This window comes from Calypte anna, chromosome 8, assembly GCF_003957555.1.
Source record: "Calypte anna isolate BGI_N300 chromosome 8, bCalAnn1_v1.p, whole genome shotgun sequence".
NCBI lineage: Eukaryota > Metazoa > Chordata > Aves > Apodiformes > Trochilidae > Calypte > Calypte anna.
The window spans coordinates 5,083,238-5,096,343 of NC_044254.1; the positions used below are offsets into that span (position 1 = coordinate 5,083,238).

At 41.9% G+C, this 13,106-nt stretch overlaps 1 protein-coding gene across 3 annotated transcripts in view; it reads right to left on the minus strand.

Moving 5' to 3' along the window:
- RABGAP1L (RAB GTPase activating protein 1 like) overlaps nucleotides 1-10,530 on the minus strand; it is a 239,136-nt gene extending 228,606 nt beyond the window's left edge. For 2 of the 3 annotated variants that reach the window (XM_030454811.1, XM_030454813.1), the window contains exon 1: nucleotides 10,316-10,530. The gene's annotated coding sequence lies outside the window, so the exon portion shown is untranslated. The remainder of the gene's footprint in view (nucleotides 1-10,315) is intronic. The other variant, XM_030454812.1, reaches the window with a different exon arrangement.
- Between the last annotated feature and the right edge of the window lie 2,576 nt (nucleotides 10,531-13,106).

Consider the following 13,106-nt stretch of genomic DNA (forward strand, 5'->3'; position numbering starts at 1 on the left):
GACAAGAAAACATCTGGTCTCCTTCAAAAACATCCTATCTTCTTAAGTGTTTTTTTTTTTAAATTGTGTGTACTTTTTAAACACATCATATCATGAACACAGGGCCATTTATTACACAGGACAGAAAGAACTTTTCTGACTTGAATCTCTGGATTACGCCTAAGCCAGCACCTAAACATGACAAAGATTCATCATTTGGAGTAGCTGAGGGAAAAATACTGGTTTAATCATTGTGACTTGAAGATCCTCTAACCATTCCAGAGGAATGGGAGGCATGTGGCAGTACTTCAGGCAGGAAGTGGCTGACATTTCCAGCTAACAGAGAAGCACCAGCTCTGCTCTCTTCAGCAGAGATCCCTCACAGAAAGTCAAAGGCATGAAGAAAGAAGTGCATTTAAACCAAACCAAATCCAGTTATCTGAACCCCTACAACTTATATATTTGGTTGAAGAAGCATCATGAACACTAGATGAAGTTCTGATAAGTGAGAGTATCAAGCAGCCTCACATCAAGTTGGGTACCTCCTTTTTATTTTATTTGTGCAAAGAAAAGCTACATTCTAGCAGAGTTAAAAACCAAGCTTTTCAGAATTCTTTTCAACAATTATTTAAACAATTGCTCAGACCCAAGATTGCCCAAAACACAGAAGTTAGTTGTGTAAAACAGTTCAAGGACAGATTTCACTAGCATGTGTGCCTCTTGCTGACACATACACCTTTATACCGCTTACAAGTAATCAGTGCTAGCTGGTCCAGTTAGTTGTAACCAATTTCAAAAATTACATTTCATTTTCTGCCAATTAAAGTCCTTCTCTCCCTATCCCCCTCCTAAAAAGCACAACTTAAAAATAAGTGTAAATAAGAAAGCTCCTGCTATCTAGAGATGTTATCTGCATTCATGTGTATCTTACTTTAAAAATAAATCAATTAATCACACAATCTGCCACACAGGTTTACTCAGTAGCCTACCAAACTACATTCAAACTACATGAAGTGCAGAAGCTCCTTCTGCCTCAAGGATAAGCAAGCAATGGAAATAATGCACCCTTAGTACACATTTCACCCTGTTTGCCTGTCATCAACTCATCACTAACATTTCAGCTTCTTGAGCCATTTTAATTTTGAAAAATATTAAGTAGGAATAGGGAGCACCTGATTTTTCATAGTGGAGTTTGACAGACTTGGGCTTCCCATCTTTTGGTTGGTTGGTTTTGTTTGGTTAGCTTTTTTGTGTTTGTATATTTTTTGGGTTTTTTTGTTGTTGCTTGATTGGGTTTGGGTTTTTTGTGTTTTTGTTTTGTTTCTCATTGCTACATGCTACCTGCAGACAGCATACTGAAACCAAGCATCAATTTACTGAATTGAACAGGCACCCACCCAAAAATACACTGACCTGAATTCCAGAGCATAAGACAATCTCTGTTTTAAAGAGATTATTCCATTAACAGGAAAAGTAGCAGTCTTGGTATCATTTAGCCAATGGAACACCCTCCATTAAATATACAGAATATTTCTGTCAGGTATTTCCTCCACAAGCTATTATTTCCAGTAAGAATTACATGATATAAAGCAAAAGACCACAGAGAGACCATAAGGGACAGCAGTATGACACCATGCAGCAATGATCCTGAGTGCCAACCTTTCTCCCTACCAAAAAAGTGCTTTATAAAGCATCATTTTGGCCAGTGAAACACACAAGAAATCCTGATTCACTGACTGGCTCCAAATACCTTGAGCTGGTAAAAACCCTTGGCTTTCAAAGCCTGACTTGTAACCTATGCAATCTCAAGGTTTGCAGCAGGCATTCTGGAAACATTAGGGTTTGCAAATTAAACTTGAAATTGCAATGTTTTGGTCTTAAACACAGAAGGTACCTTTATACTGCCAGCCACAGAAAGGGAGATTTGTATTTCTCAAACCTGTAAAACTGCAGTCAGTCTAACATTACACTGAGCCATGACTGGACAGTGCTTCATGCTCTCTTCTGATCTCATTTTCTTTACTTGTTTTCCTTAATCTTAATTTTTTGTTCTAGTAGTTTTCATAACTTGTAAATGAATAATTTTGAATGAATATTTGCCCCTGTATTCAGCCCTGGTGAGGCCACACCTCGAGTCCTGTGTCCAGTTCTGGGCCCCTCAGTTCAGGAAGGATATTGAGGTCCTGGAGCAGGTCCAAAGGAGGGCAACCAGGCTGGTGAAGGGACTCAAGCACAGATCCTATGAGGAGAGGCTGAGGGAGCTGGGGGTGTTCAGCCTAAAGAAGAGGAGGCTCAGGGGAGACCTCATCACTCTCTACAACTCCCTGAAAGGAGGTTGGAGCCAGGGGGGGGTTGGGCTCTTTTCCCAGGCAACTCTCAGCAAGACAAGAGGGCAGGGTCTTACGTTGTGCCAGGGGAAGCTTAGGTTGGAGATTAGAAAGAACTTCTTTACGGAGAGGGTGATCAGACATTGGAATGGGCTGCCCAGGGAAGTAGTGGATTCTCCGTGTCTGGAGATATTTCAAAAGAGACTGGATGTGGCACTCAGTGCCATGGTCTAGCAACCGCAATGGTGGTTCAAGGGTTGGACTTGATGATCTCTGAGGTCCCTTCCAACCCAGCCAATTCTATGATTCTATACGCTCACCAGAGGGGTTTTTTGTAGTATTCACTCACAGGTTTTCCAAAATCACAAGGACTGTGACTTTGGATTTGACAGCCATCTAGACTTCTACTGATTTTTCATCAAAACCCTCCTGTTTCAACAGTGCACCCAGGACATTATAGGAAAAGCATTTCCTTTATAATATGAAAGAGAACCAAGCTTCTTGGTAAAAATAAATGTTTCCACATACATTATGCACTTAAAATTCTTTAGGATCCAAGCTAAGATCTTAAATTGTCACTTGAAAATTTATAGATTTAGATTTAGCCTGAAAAGATGGAGAGGGAAATTGCAGTTATTTTAAAAAACAAGAGTAACTGAAAATGAAATCTCATGAAACTCTTTGAATTACAAAAATACAGAAAGGTGTACATGAGAATTAAAAGGCACACTAAATGACCCTCTTTCTAGAGATTGTGTCCATTAGTCCTATGCATGATGAAGTGGCTCAAATAGTATTTGAATTTTTATTTGACCAGTTAATTCTTAACATCCTCTGCATGCCAGAACTCATTTGCTGGCACTCCACATTCCTAAGGCAAGCTTTTATAAATATATTCTGCAATGCAGCTCTAGTGTTAATTTCAAAGACCTTGACAGGTTTTAGAAAATGGAAAATGCAAATTAATATAAGACAATAAAAGTGTTTTCTTAACAGAAAGATGATCTTCCATTGGGTAGGACAGGTGAGTATGCAATCAGATACACTTCATACTGACACACCCCCCTCTCTCCCATCTAATCACATAAAAATAAAAACAGCATTTCCTTCACTTTCTGCTTTTTCATTTTAAGTCTGAAGAAGCAAAATAGTTTGCTCAAATCATCAATCACGAGGGGGAAAAGAAGGCCTCAGTATGGAGACGATCCAAGGGCTGGAGCACCTCTCCTATGAAGACAGATTCAGAGAGTTGGGGTTGTACAGCCTGAAGAAGTCTGAGACCTTACAGGAGCCTTCCAGTACCTGCAGGGGCTCAGGAAAGCTGGGGAAGGATTTTTCACAAGGGTATGGAGTGACAGGACAAGGGTTCATGGTTTCAAGCTGAAAGAGGGGAGATTTAGGTTAGACCTGGAAAAACCACACAACAGGCAATGTTTATGCTGCACTACTTCAAGTTACCTTCAAACCCTCAACCAAGAACACTGGGTGTGTATGTGCAGGTTACCTCACACTGGTAGGTTACCTAGGACCCTGATTTTCAAAAGATGCTCCACAGAATGTTTCCTTCCAAAACATTTTTCATACCAAGCCCTGGAAAACTTAAGAATCTCTTAAGGTTAGTATTTGCTCCAGACACTGCCTGAAAAGGGAAATGGGAAATAGAAAGAATAAATGTGCCCTTTTTCCAAGACACAATTTTGTCTTTTCATCCCAGACAGCCATGAGGGTAAGATTTTATTTTTCATCCTAAAGGTTTAAAGAAAAAACTAACTTTGGGGAAAAAAAATTGAACCCTAACTAATCAAAAGACAGGTCTGACCTTTGATCATTATTTTACAGGATATTTTTAAAAATCCCTGAAACAGCTAACAGGTACTTCTCAAAGTATTACAGGAAACTCATTAAAAACCACCTTTAACCAATGAGTACAAGGAAGAAAGCTTTTCAAAATACAATCTGAGTCTGCAAAAGGAAGTTTTTTGTTGGCTTTTGCAACTTTTTTTCCAGTAACAAAATGTAGTTAAGTGGAATTGATTCAAAGGACAACTTCTGTATGAAAAACATCATGACAAAAAGACTTCTACATCCTTCTTGTGGTGAAACTGTCACTGGACTCAAAGAAAAACAGCCCAGGGGTTTTTGTTTGTTTTAGATAATAAACATAGCCTCTTGGCCAGATCTTATGCACCTTGTTCATTACACTGAATGACTCTCACTGATTACACCTGGTGAAAGCCTCAGGCTAATCTAGACCTATAAAAATCCCAGAATAAGCTTCTGCTGGAGAAGAGGTGTCCAATATAACTGCTTATATCATCAGTAAGCATAACTGAAAAAAACTTGCAAAAAGCTATGACAGAATTATCACTGATTTTCTTACTATCATTTTGTCTAACGTTACACTACAACCACAAATAAAACCTGTATTTATTGAGACAAGCCAGCCAAAGCAGCTTGAATCTTAAGTGATTTCTCATATTTCTAACCTGAAGAATTCACCTGCTTGCATAAGACAAGAAATCCTCAGAAGCCAAAGCACTGTATATGCAACTGCAGTACATTTCTTTTTATTCTTTTTTAATATTTTTTAAAGTCATAGTTAATCTCTCTCAAAGTTTAAGATTCCCAAAAAAATCACAGTATGGAACCACAGAATGGCAAGGGTTGGAAAGGACCTTAGAGATCATGTAGTCCCAACACCCGTGCAACAGAAGGAGCAGTGGAAGAGGACACCTTCTACTACTGCTACTACTGCTACTCCTCTTGGTTTCAACACACACAATGCACAGCTGTCATTAAATGCAGATATGAAAGTGTATTATCATAATGCTTACATACTAAATACTTCCACAGATCATTTTTACTTCTGGAAACAAAGGAAGGAAGTTACAGGCACCTAATCTAAAATATAAAATCCACAGGAATGTGTAGAAGCCTGAAAGGTCATGTCCTACTATGTATTTCTGCCAGTGCACCCTTGCCCAGTGAACACTGCCACACACAGCCACTTAGCAAACAACCTTCAAGATCCACTCATATTCAGCCACTGACTGAAATCCTGTTCTAACTGAGGATTTACAGGTTCTTAAAAATACCTTTAACTTCTCCCCTCCCCCTGCCCTTTGATCTTTCATTTCCTATTTAGAATTATATGAGACACTAAGACTTTGAGCAATTAACTCAGGGACCTGTAAAATGAAGGATGACTATCAAAAAGCTAAGGTGAAGACTGCAGGTTTAGCTTGCACTACAGCAGTTATTCAGCACTGTTTGGCACAGAAATGTTAACTCAACGTTGTACATTTCTACTGTATTAGAAATCAACTCAGAACTCTCAACCATGCTAAAAACCATATTTCTAGACCAATCGGACACCAAAGACCTATTCAAACAGAAAAGGTAGAACTTAAAACTTGGTTTCAAACTATTTGTACAGACAATCCAACTCAACAAGTCTCTCCCCTATTTTTTTTATTCAGTAACAAAGATAACTGAGGGGTTCAGTGAATGTATGAAACAAACAATTCCTTATTACACATTTAAAATTTGGGGCTATCCAGTGTTTTCCAAAATGGCTTTATGCATCAACAGAAACAACAACATCAATTCCAACTAAAAGCACTTGAGTACAGACTGCGTTAAGTTAAATATTTTGCAGCCATCCAGCTGCTAAATACCATAGAATCATAGAATTGGCTGGGTTGGAAGGGACCTCAGAGATCATCGAGTCCAACCCTTGAACCACTGTTGCAGTTCCCAGCCCATGGCACTGAGTGCCACATCCAGTCTCTTTTGAAATATCTCCAGACACGGAGAATCCACTACTTCCCTGGGCAGCCCATTCCAATGTCTGATCACCCTCTCCATAAAGAAATTCTTTCTAATATCTAACCTAAACTTCCCCTGGCACAACTTAAGACCATGCCCCAAGACCATATCAACACCTCCTTTTTATCTACAATACACAAAACCCGGGAGGGACATCTTATGAAGCTGTAAATGTCCACCTGGCGTTAATTATTTTAGTTATGTAAAAAAAAGGAGGTGTGGTTCATTCTTCTCATCGTTTTGTCTCCACAGCAGAAGTTGCACTCTACATTTTAGACAGGACTTGTTCCCTTCTCACAAGAACTTGGTGGTGCTTACTGTTTGCTTAGGAGGAACTGATACCTTTTGCTCAAACATTTCACACCGAGGTTAGAATCGTTTACTAACCAAGACTTCAAAAAAATTTTTTTTTTCCGATGAAAGGGTAAACTGAAAGAGTTTTGCTCTCTGCTTCCCAGTCACGCAGAAGGTGGAAGCAGGGAGGGAGAGGCTGCCTAGACAGAACACAGAGACTCAGCCTGGGAACACAAGGATGGTATTAAGAAAAAATCAGCAGGAGAAGGGCAACAAGGACAGACTCCTCTATCAGCAACAAAAGGAAGACTAAGGACAAAGTGCCCCCTCTGCTCAGTGGGACAGGGACATAGTAACAAAGGCCATAGAAAAGATTGACAAACTCTGTCTTTTTGCCCCAGTTTTCAGGAGTAAGGTCTGCCCTCAAGCCTCCCAGCCCCCTGAGCCTAGCAACAGTGCCTGCTGGAGAAAAGAGTTACCTCCAGAAGAGGAAGATGAAGACTGAAAGAACTTCAGAAAATCATAAAAAACACAAGTTCTTTGGACCAGATGGGATGCATCTTAGAGTCCTGAGGGACAGGCCAATGTCACCAAGACCATACTCTACCACTTTTTGAAAGGCCATGAGACTGGGGGAGGTTCCTTATGACAGGAAAAAAAGCAAACATGACACCCAACTTCAAGAAGAAAAAGGAGGATGTAGACAACTACATATCACCTAGCCTGAGTCCATGAGAGCATTAAGGAGCAAATCCTCCTGGAAGACATTCCTAAAGGGATAACGTGATGAGGAATAGCCAGCTCAGATTTACCAAGGAAAAACCATGCCTGATGAATACAATAAATTACTACAAGGAGATGATGGAAGAGCTCTAAATGCAGAAGACCATTACCAGGAATCTCTCACAGTATCCTTACTGGTGAGACAGGCACTGGGTAAGTGAGCAGCAATCAGGTGTTTGGGAAGCTGACGGGACTGCTAAGCTGAAAGCCACAACAGAGTAAGTGACAAGACAGAATGGACAATACAGATCCAATGCAACTGGTGCAGAAAGTATCCAAAGATCCCAGCAGGCCAAAGTTGGCAGCATTTCAGCAAAGAAAGCCAAGCACACCCAGGATGTAAAGTCCAGCCAAGTGGATCCAGGGAAGTGACCCATCCCCTCTATCAGAACCTCTGAGACCATGTTTGGGTAGAGTGTCCAATTTTGAGCTCTCTCGGAACATTTCTGATAGCACAATTAAGTAAACACTTAAAAGCCACAGAGGTATTTCCTAATAATGTACATGTTGGTTTTGTTTCTTTCTAATGTTAAGAACACAGAAAACAGTGAAATTAATCAATTTCTAACTATTTTCAAATATGCCAGGCTTTGCTTATAAACCAGGACTCTGTCCAAGAAGAAAGAAACCTTCATCAATCCAGGTTACAGTAATTGCTACTCTCATAGCTGTACCACTACAACAGAGTATGATTAAGACTAGAACAAACTGCCAAAGACATGCATTTAGAAAGAAACAAAACACCACATCTTATGAAAATATACTTGAAAACATCTTAATCTCCATTAAAAGGCCACCTCTATGAAGCACAGAGTTAATATCCAAAATGTGCATTTTAATTTTCACTTTCAAGGTCAAGATTAAAATTGATATAGTTAGTGGGGAAAGGAAGACAAAAGACAAACACTCAGTGTTGCATTTTGACACATTTTTACATCTATTTGTTTAGGAGTGCTGCTGCTTTTGATACGAAGATCAAAAGTGCCAATGTAACCTAACAATTCATTGGGTACAAAAAATGGGTGTAATAAAGTGACAAATTAATCTAGGCTGGAAATCAGAAGGTTTGTAATTACTAAGGTAAGTCAAGTTTGAAATAGCCTTCCAATTACAGCAGAGGTAATAGCAATATATAAATCATTGTTTTTAAATCAGAGCTTAGAAAAGCCCCTAATAATATTCAGATTATTCCTTGAAATTAACGAATCAACCAAAAGTTTAGGGAGATAAAAGGATATGCAAAGGAGAGAGGAGGAGAAAAGCACAGCTGCTTCTGTGGACACATGGAAGTAAAATAGTGACACAGAGGTGGCTCTTAAAAAATCCATTTAATGTAGCACAGAGTGTATAGAAATGACACCATGGCTTCATAATTCATGTAAGTCACTACTGATAGAACTTGTACAGAAAAATAAGAGCCTCTACCATTCTTACTGCCATTTGCCACCTTCAACACAAGTGGCATAAGCCAACCAAAACCAGTGCAGCTTCTTTTAGGAGCAGTGCCTACTTTTGCTGACTTACTGACCATAAAACCATTACCCAGAGGAGCACATTACCCACCACAATTTACTGAACGCTATTTTTACCTCAGTGATACATTTAATTTCAATGTAATCATCTTAAAGTAAACACTGCAGAGTACTTTCAATAGTACATCAGTTTAGCTTCAATTCTTACAAGGGAATCAATTTGTGCTTACTGGGTATTTGTAGCCCCTTCAAGTATAAACTGTGAACTAATCTCTTAATTAGTATCATACCATATAACCCACACAATTAAACAGTATTAGCTACAGTCCTGCTTAAAACTCAGACACAGGCATAACTTGCAGAACTAATCTTATATCCCAGTAGATCTTCCTAAAGCATGGGTTGGTGTGACAGGCACTCAGGATTTTTGGCCTATCCCACAGAAACTTAAGATTAAGCCACAGTAAATTTCCCGAATTTAAAGGAGTACAAAAATGTTGTCTGTAACATCTCTACCTGGAGGCAGAAAGGACTTCTACAAAGTTTTATTTGAAAAGTCACCAACATCATTGTGAGATCAGAGCTTGTTGTGAAAAACATTTACCTAAGCAAGATATTTCTTATTTATTGCTGGATTTGCTTCTGTTTTGAAGACAAGATAAAACTTTTACATCCCCCCCCTTTTTTTTTTCTTTTTTCCTCCTACACAAAAGAATGAATGCATACAGCTAGGCAGTGTGATCTTATAATTTATTTACAGCACTATCAAAACCAAACAATCTTAACAACACGGCTCTGTGAAAGTGACAGCAAGAGCAAAGTACACGCCACACTTCTGAGACTTAAAAAAGAACAGACCTGCTAAGTCCATTTCACTCAGAGTGCCATTCAGATGGTTTCAGAGAGTTTTAAAGCACTTTATCTACAAGGTTTTTTATACAGGACCACTGCTAGGGAGGGTCTAACTGTGGAAAAGGGCTTGAAAATAAATAATTGAGGGGTGGGGGGGAAACCAAACAAAACAACAAACAGCCCAAACTCGTCAAAAAAAAAAACAAAACGTGGATGAATCTGAGCATTGTAGACAGCCAGATTTAGGACAGTAGTTCGCTAGTTTTGGCTCTTGGGAAGTGACTTCACTTTTCCTAAGGAGGAGGATGGGAGATGAACACTTCCACAACCCTCTCCCTCCTCTTCCCAGAAAAACAACTACTTTTTAAATCCCCTGCTCTCCTCCAGCTCTGCTCTTCCCGAAGCAGCACTACCCCAGCGCCCTGCCCTGCCCAGGGCACACATACCCCAGCAAACACGCAGAACTGGGACCATTCCCTGAGCAGCCACGCACCTCGTGTCTCCTCCCTCCTCCCCCGCCGTGCGCAGGGCCGGGAAAGGCGGACGGCAGCTCCCGGGCCCCGCACAGCCCGGCCCGGAGGCAGCGGCCGTGCCGACAGGGCCCGCCGAAGGAGGAAACCCCCTCGGGTCACTGGGCACTGGCATCCATGACACAGGACGGGGAGGCGGCTCGGAGACTTTCTCCTTTTCCCCGCAGGTTCTCCTGAAGAAGCCACGACGCTCCCCGCCTCCAGTGCTCTCAAGCCCCCCCACCACTGACCTCCCCTCCCCTCTCCTCACCCCAGCGAAGGCGGCCCGAGGGTCGTTCCCCCTCCTCCTCTCACCGGTGGCAGCTAAGCCGTCCTCCCCGCTCTGCCGCCAACTCCCCTCCGTTCTCCTCCTCCGCCACCGGCTCTCTGCGCGGGGGAGCGCGGAAGGGGAGGCCGGGCGGAGAACAGCTCCAGCGGGCCGCGCAGCCGCCTCAGGGCCGGGCCAGCGCCGTCCAAATTCCGGCGGCGGGCGGCGGAGCGGGTGGGGGCGCGCGCGCGCACCGCTCCCTGCCTTCCCCCCCCCTCCCCTCGCTGACACGACGCGAGCGCCGACACCGAACCGAACCGGACGGGACCGAACCGAACCGAACCGGACGGAACCGGACCGGCCCGCGCGAGCGGCTGTTACCCGCCGACGCCACCACCGCAGCCCCTACAGGGAGCCTGGCAGTAGCGGCGGCGGCGCCGTTGGTGCCGGTGATGGTGCCGGTGCCGGTGCCATCTGCCCCCAGCTGGGCACGGACTCGGCCTTGAAGTCCCGAGTGGCTCCGTGGGAGTGTGTCCCGTGGAAAACGTTTCTTTGCGGGCCCTCAGCAACGATTCATTTCGTAGGAGGGTTTGGCGCCTGGATGTGTCAAAACGCTTCAGCACAACCGTGGACATGACCTACAAATCGTTGGTACTCTTCTTGGGTTTTTTCTTCTAAAAAAGAGTACTTAAAAGAAAGTAGAATTACTGCGTTTCTTACGTTTTATTTTGATTTTGTGCCCCAGTCTCACTAAGCGGTAGATGGTGTTTGCTTATCAGTATTTTTGTATGGTTAAGCAAATATTTAAATAGTAAATATATGTGTACGTTTAAATAAATCTCAGCATTGTTTATGCTTAAATAAAGTTTAAAGAGTGCAACACTGTCCTCCTGTTGGTTTCTTTTCTTTTTTGTCTTGCGTGCGAGACAAATTTCATTTAAATTAACCACATAATTTATACAGCTTGTCTGTGTTCTTCCCCTTTCAGATGTGGATCAGCAAAACCTTAAGGAATGTCAGACCACAGCCTTAAATAAAATAACTTCGTTGCGTGAAAAGCCGGCGTGCTGAGTCCTGTCACCAGGGGCAGCCAGATTCCACCCGTGCGGGTGCTGTTTGGTACCTGGGATAGGGAGCAGGGAATGCTGCACTTCCCAGGATCACAGCAAGACAGCAGCTCTACTTGGAGCCTCCCTTTCCCATCATCGCCTACCTGCTGCTGGGAAACTGTGGGGTAAAAGCTGAAGCACAATTAGTTGCAGCAGCAAAACCACAGAAGTCTGGGTTTGGAGAGGTTTTTAATGTGCTGTAAGAGCTGCTGAATTGATAATTTAATTCTCCTTATGCTCATTTGCTGTAAGAAAAGCAGAGCAAATTCTGAACACGCAGACAGGCAGAGAGATGGTTTATTTGTTACGTGGTCTTTTTGCAGTCCTGTGCTGTAGCAAACCAGTCTCTAAGCTGGCACAAATGGGAACTTTTCCCAGAGGAAAGAAAAGCAGGAGTATTAGGCCAGTTGAATGCTATGCCAGTGCCCCCCTAGTTGCTGTTGGCTGTGTATCTTTCCTAGTTTTCTGCAGCTGGTTATTATCACACTGCAGAGTTCAGATCAATCACAAAAGCGTGGAGAAAAAAAAAAAAAGACAAAATAAGGGGGAATAGAGGAATGATTTTACTGAACATTAAAATAGAGGATTAATAAGAAAAAAGTTCCCTGGTGTTGTACTTGGATGGTGCATGCTTGTATAAGAATGGGAGTTCTTAGCAGGGAAGTCATTAGATATTCATAACTAAAATTATGGTTATTGTTATGGAAATGTAGAGTTTGTTCAGGAAGCACAAGTAGGAGAAAAGGAACAGAGGGTACAGAGCTAGTGAAAATATTTGTACAGTAACAACAAGGACAGGAAAAGAACAGTGTCACAGCAAAGACCCATTAGAAACAAACAAACAAAAAATAATCAAGTGCATGGTACTTTATTTTGAATAAAATCATCCAAAGCTTAGGAACTGGTGATAATGAGACCTGAAAAGGCAAGATACCTACTCAGAAAGGAATTTGGGAGATTATGTGGATGATGGTAGTCATGAAGTTAATGACTCTTCAAAAGGGAAGGAAGGAAATTCAAACCAATGGACTTGAAGAAATAAATTTCCATAAACTCACAGTCTGAATCCCAAACCCCCCTGCAGCAAATCCAAGGAAAAGTACTCTCTGGAAAGTTTGCTATTTCCTATAGAATCAATGTGAAGGTCACAAACAGCCCATCACAATGTGAAAGAAAGATGTCACAAGTCTACCATTGCAATGGCTTGAACCTTTCGAAACAAGCAGAATCTAGGTTAATTTATTAAAACTGAGGAAAAAAAAAATGTTGTAATATGTAGGGAAAATCCAGAAAGGTTAACATACCAAAACTCTCAAAGGGCTGTAGAGCATAACAAGAAACAGCTTATGTGAAAAGATTATAAGGGAAGCTGTGAGAAAAGTGTCAAGTAAGCTGATGGTTCTTTATTTTCACAGGGCAGATTTCAGTCTCTTGAAAGATGTGTTTGGTAGGGTAGAATGGAACAAAGCCCTGGGTGGGAAGGGAGCCCAGATGCTCTGAGGTGACCTTATAGATGCTCTGAGGTGTAACACCTTACGGGAGCCTACAGCTCGGGTAGGGCTCTTTAGAAGGATGTGTAGCAAGACAACAAGGGGAAATGGTTTAAAACTTGAAGAGGGAAGGAGAATCAGGTTAGACATTAGGAAAAAATTACTTCATGTGAGGGTGGTGAGAACAGGTTGCCC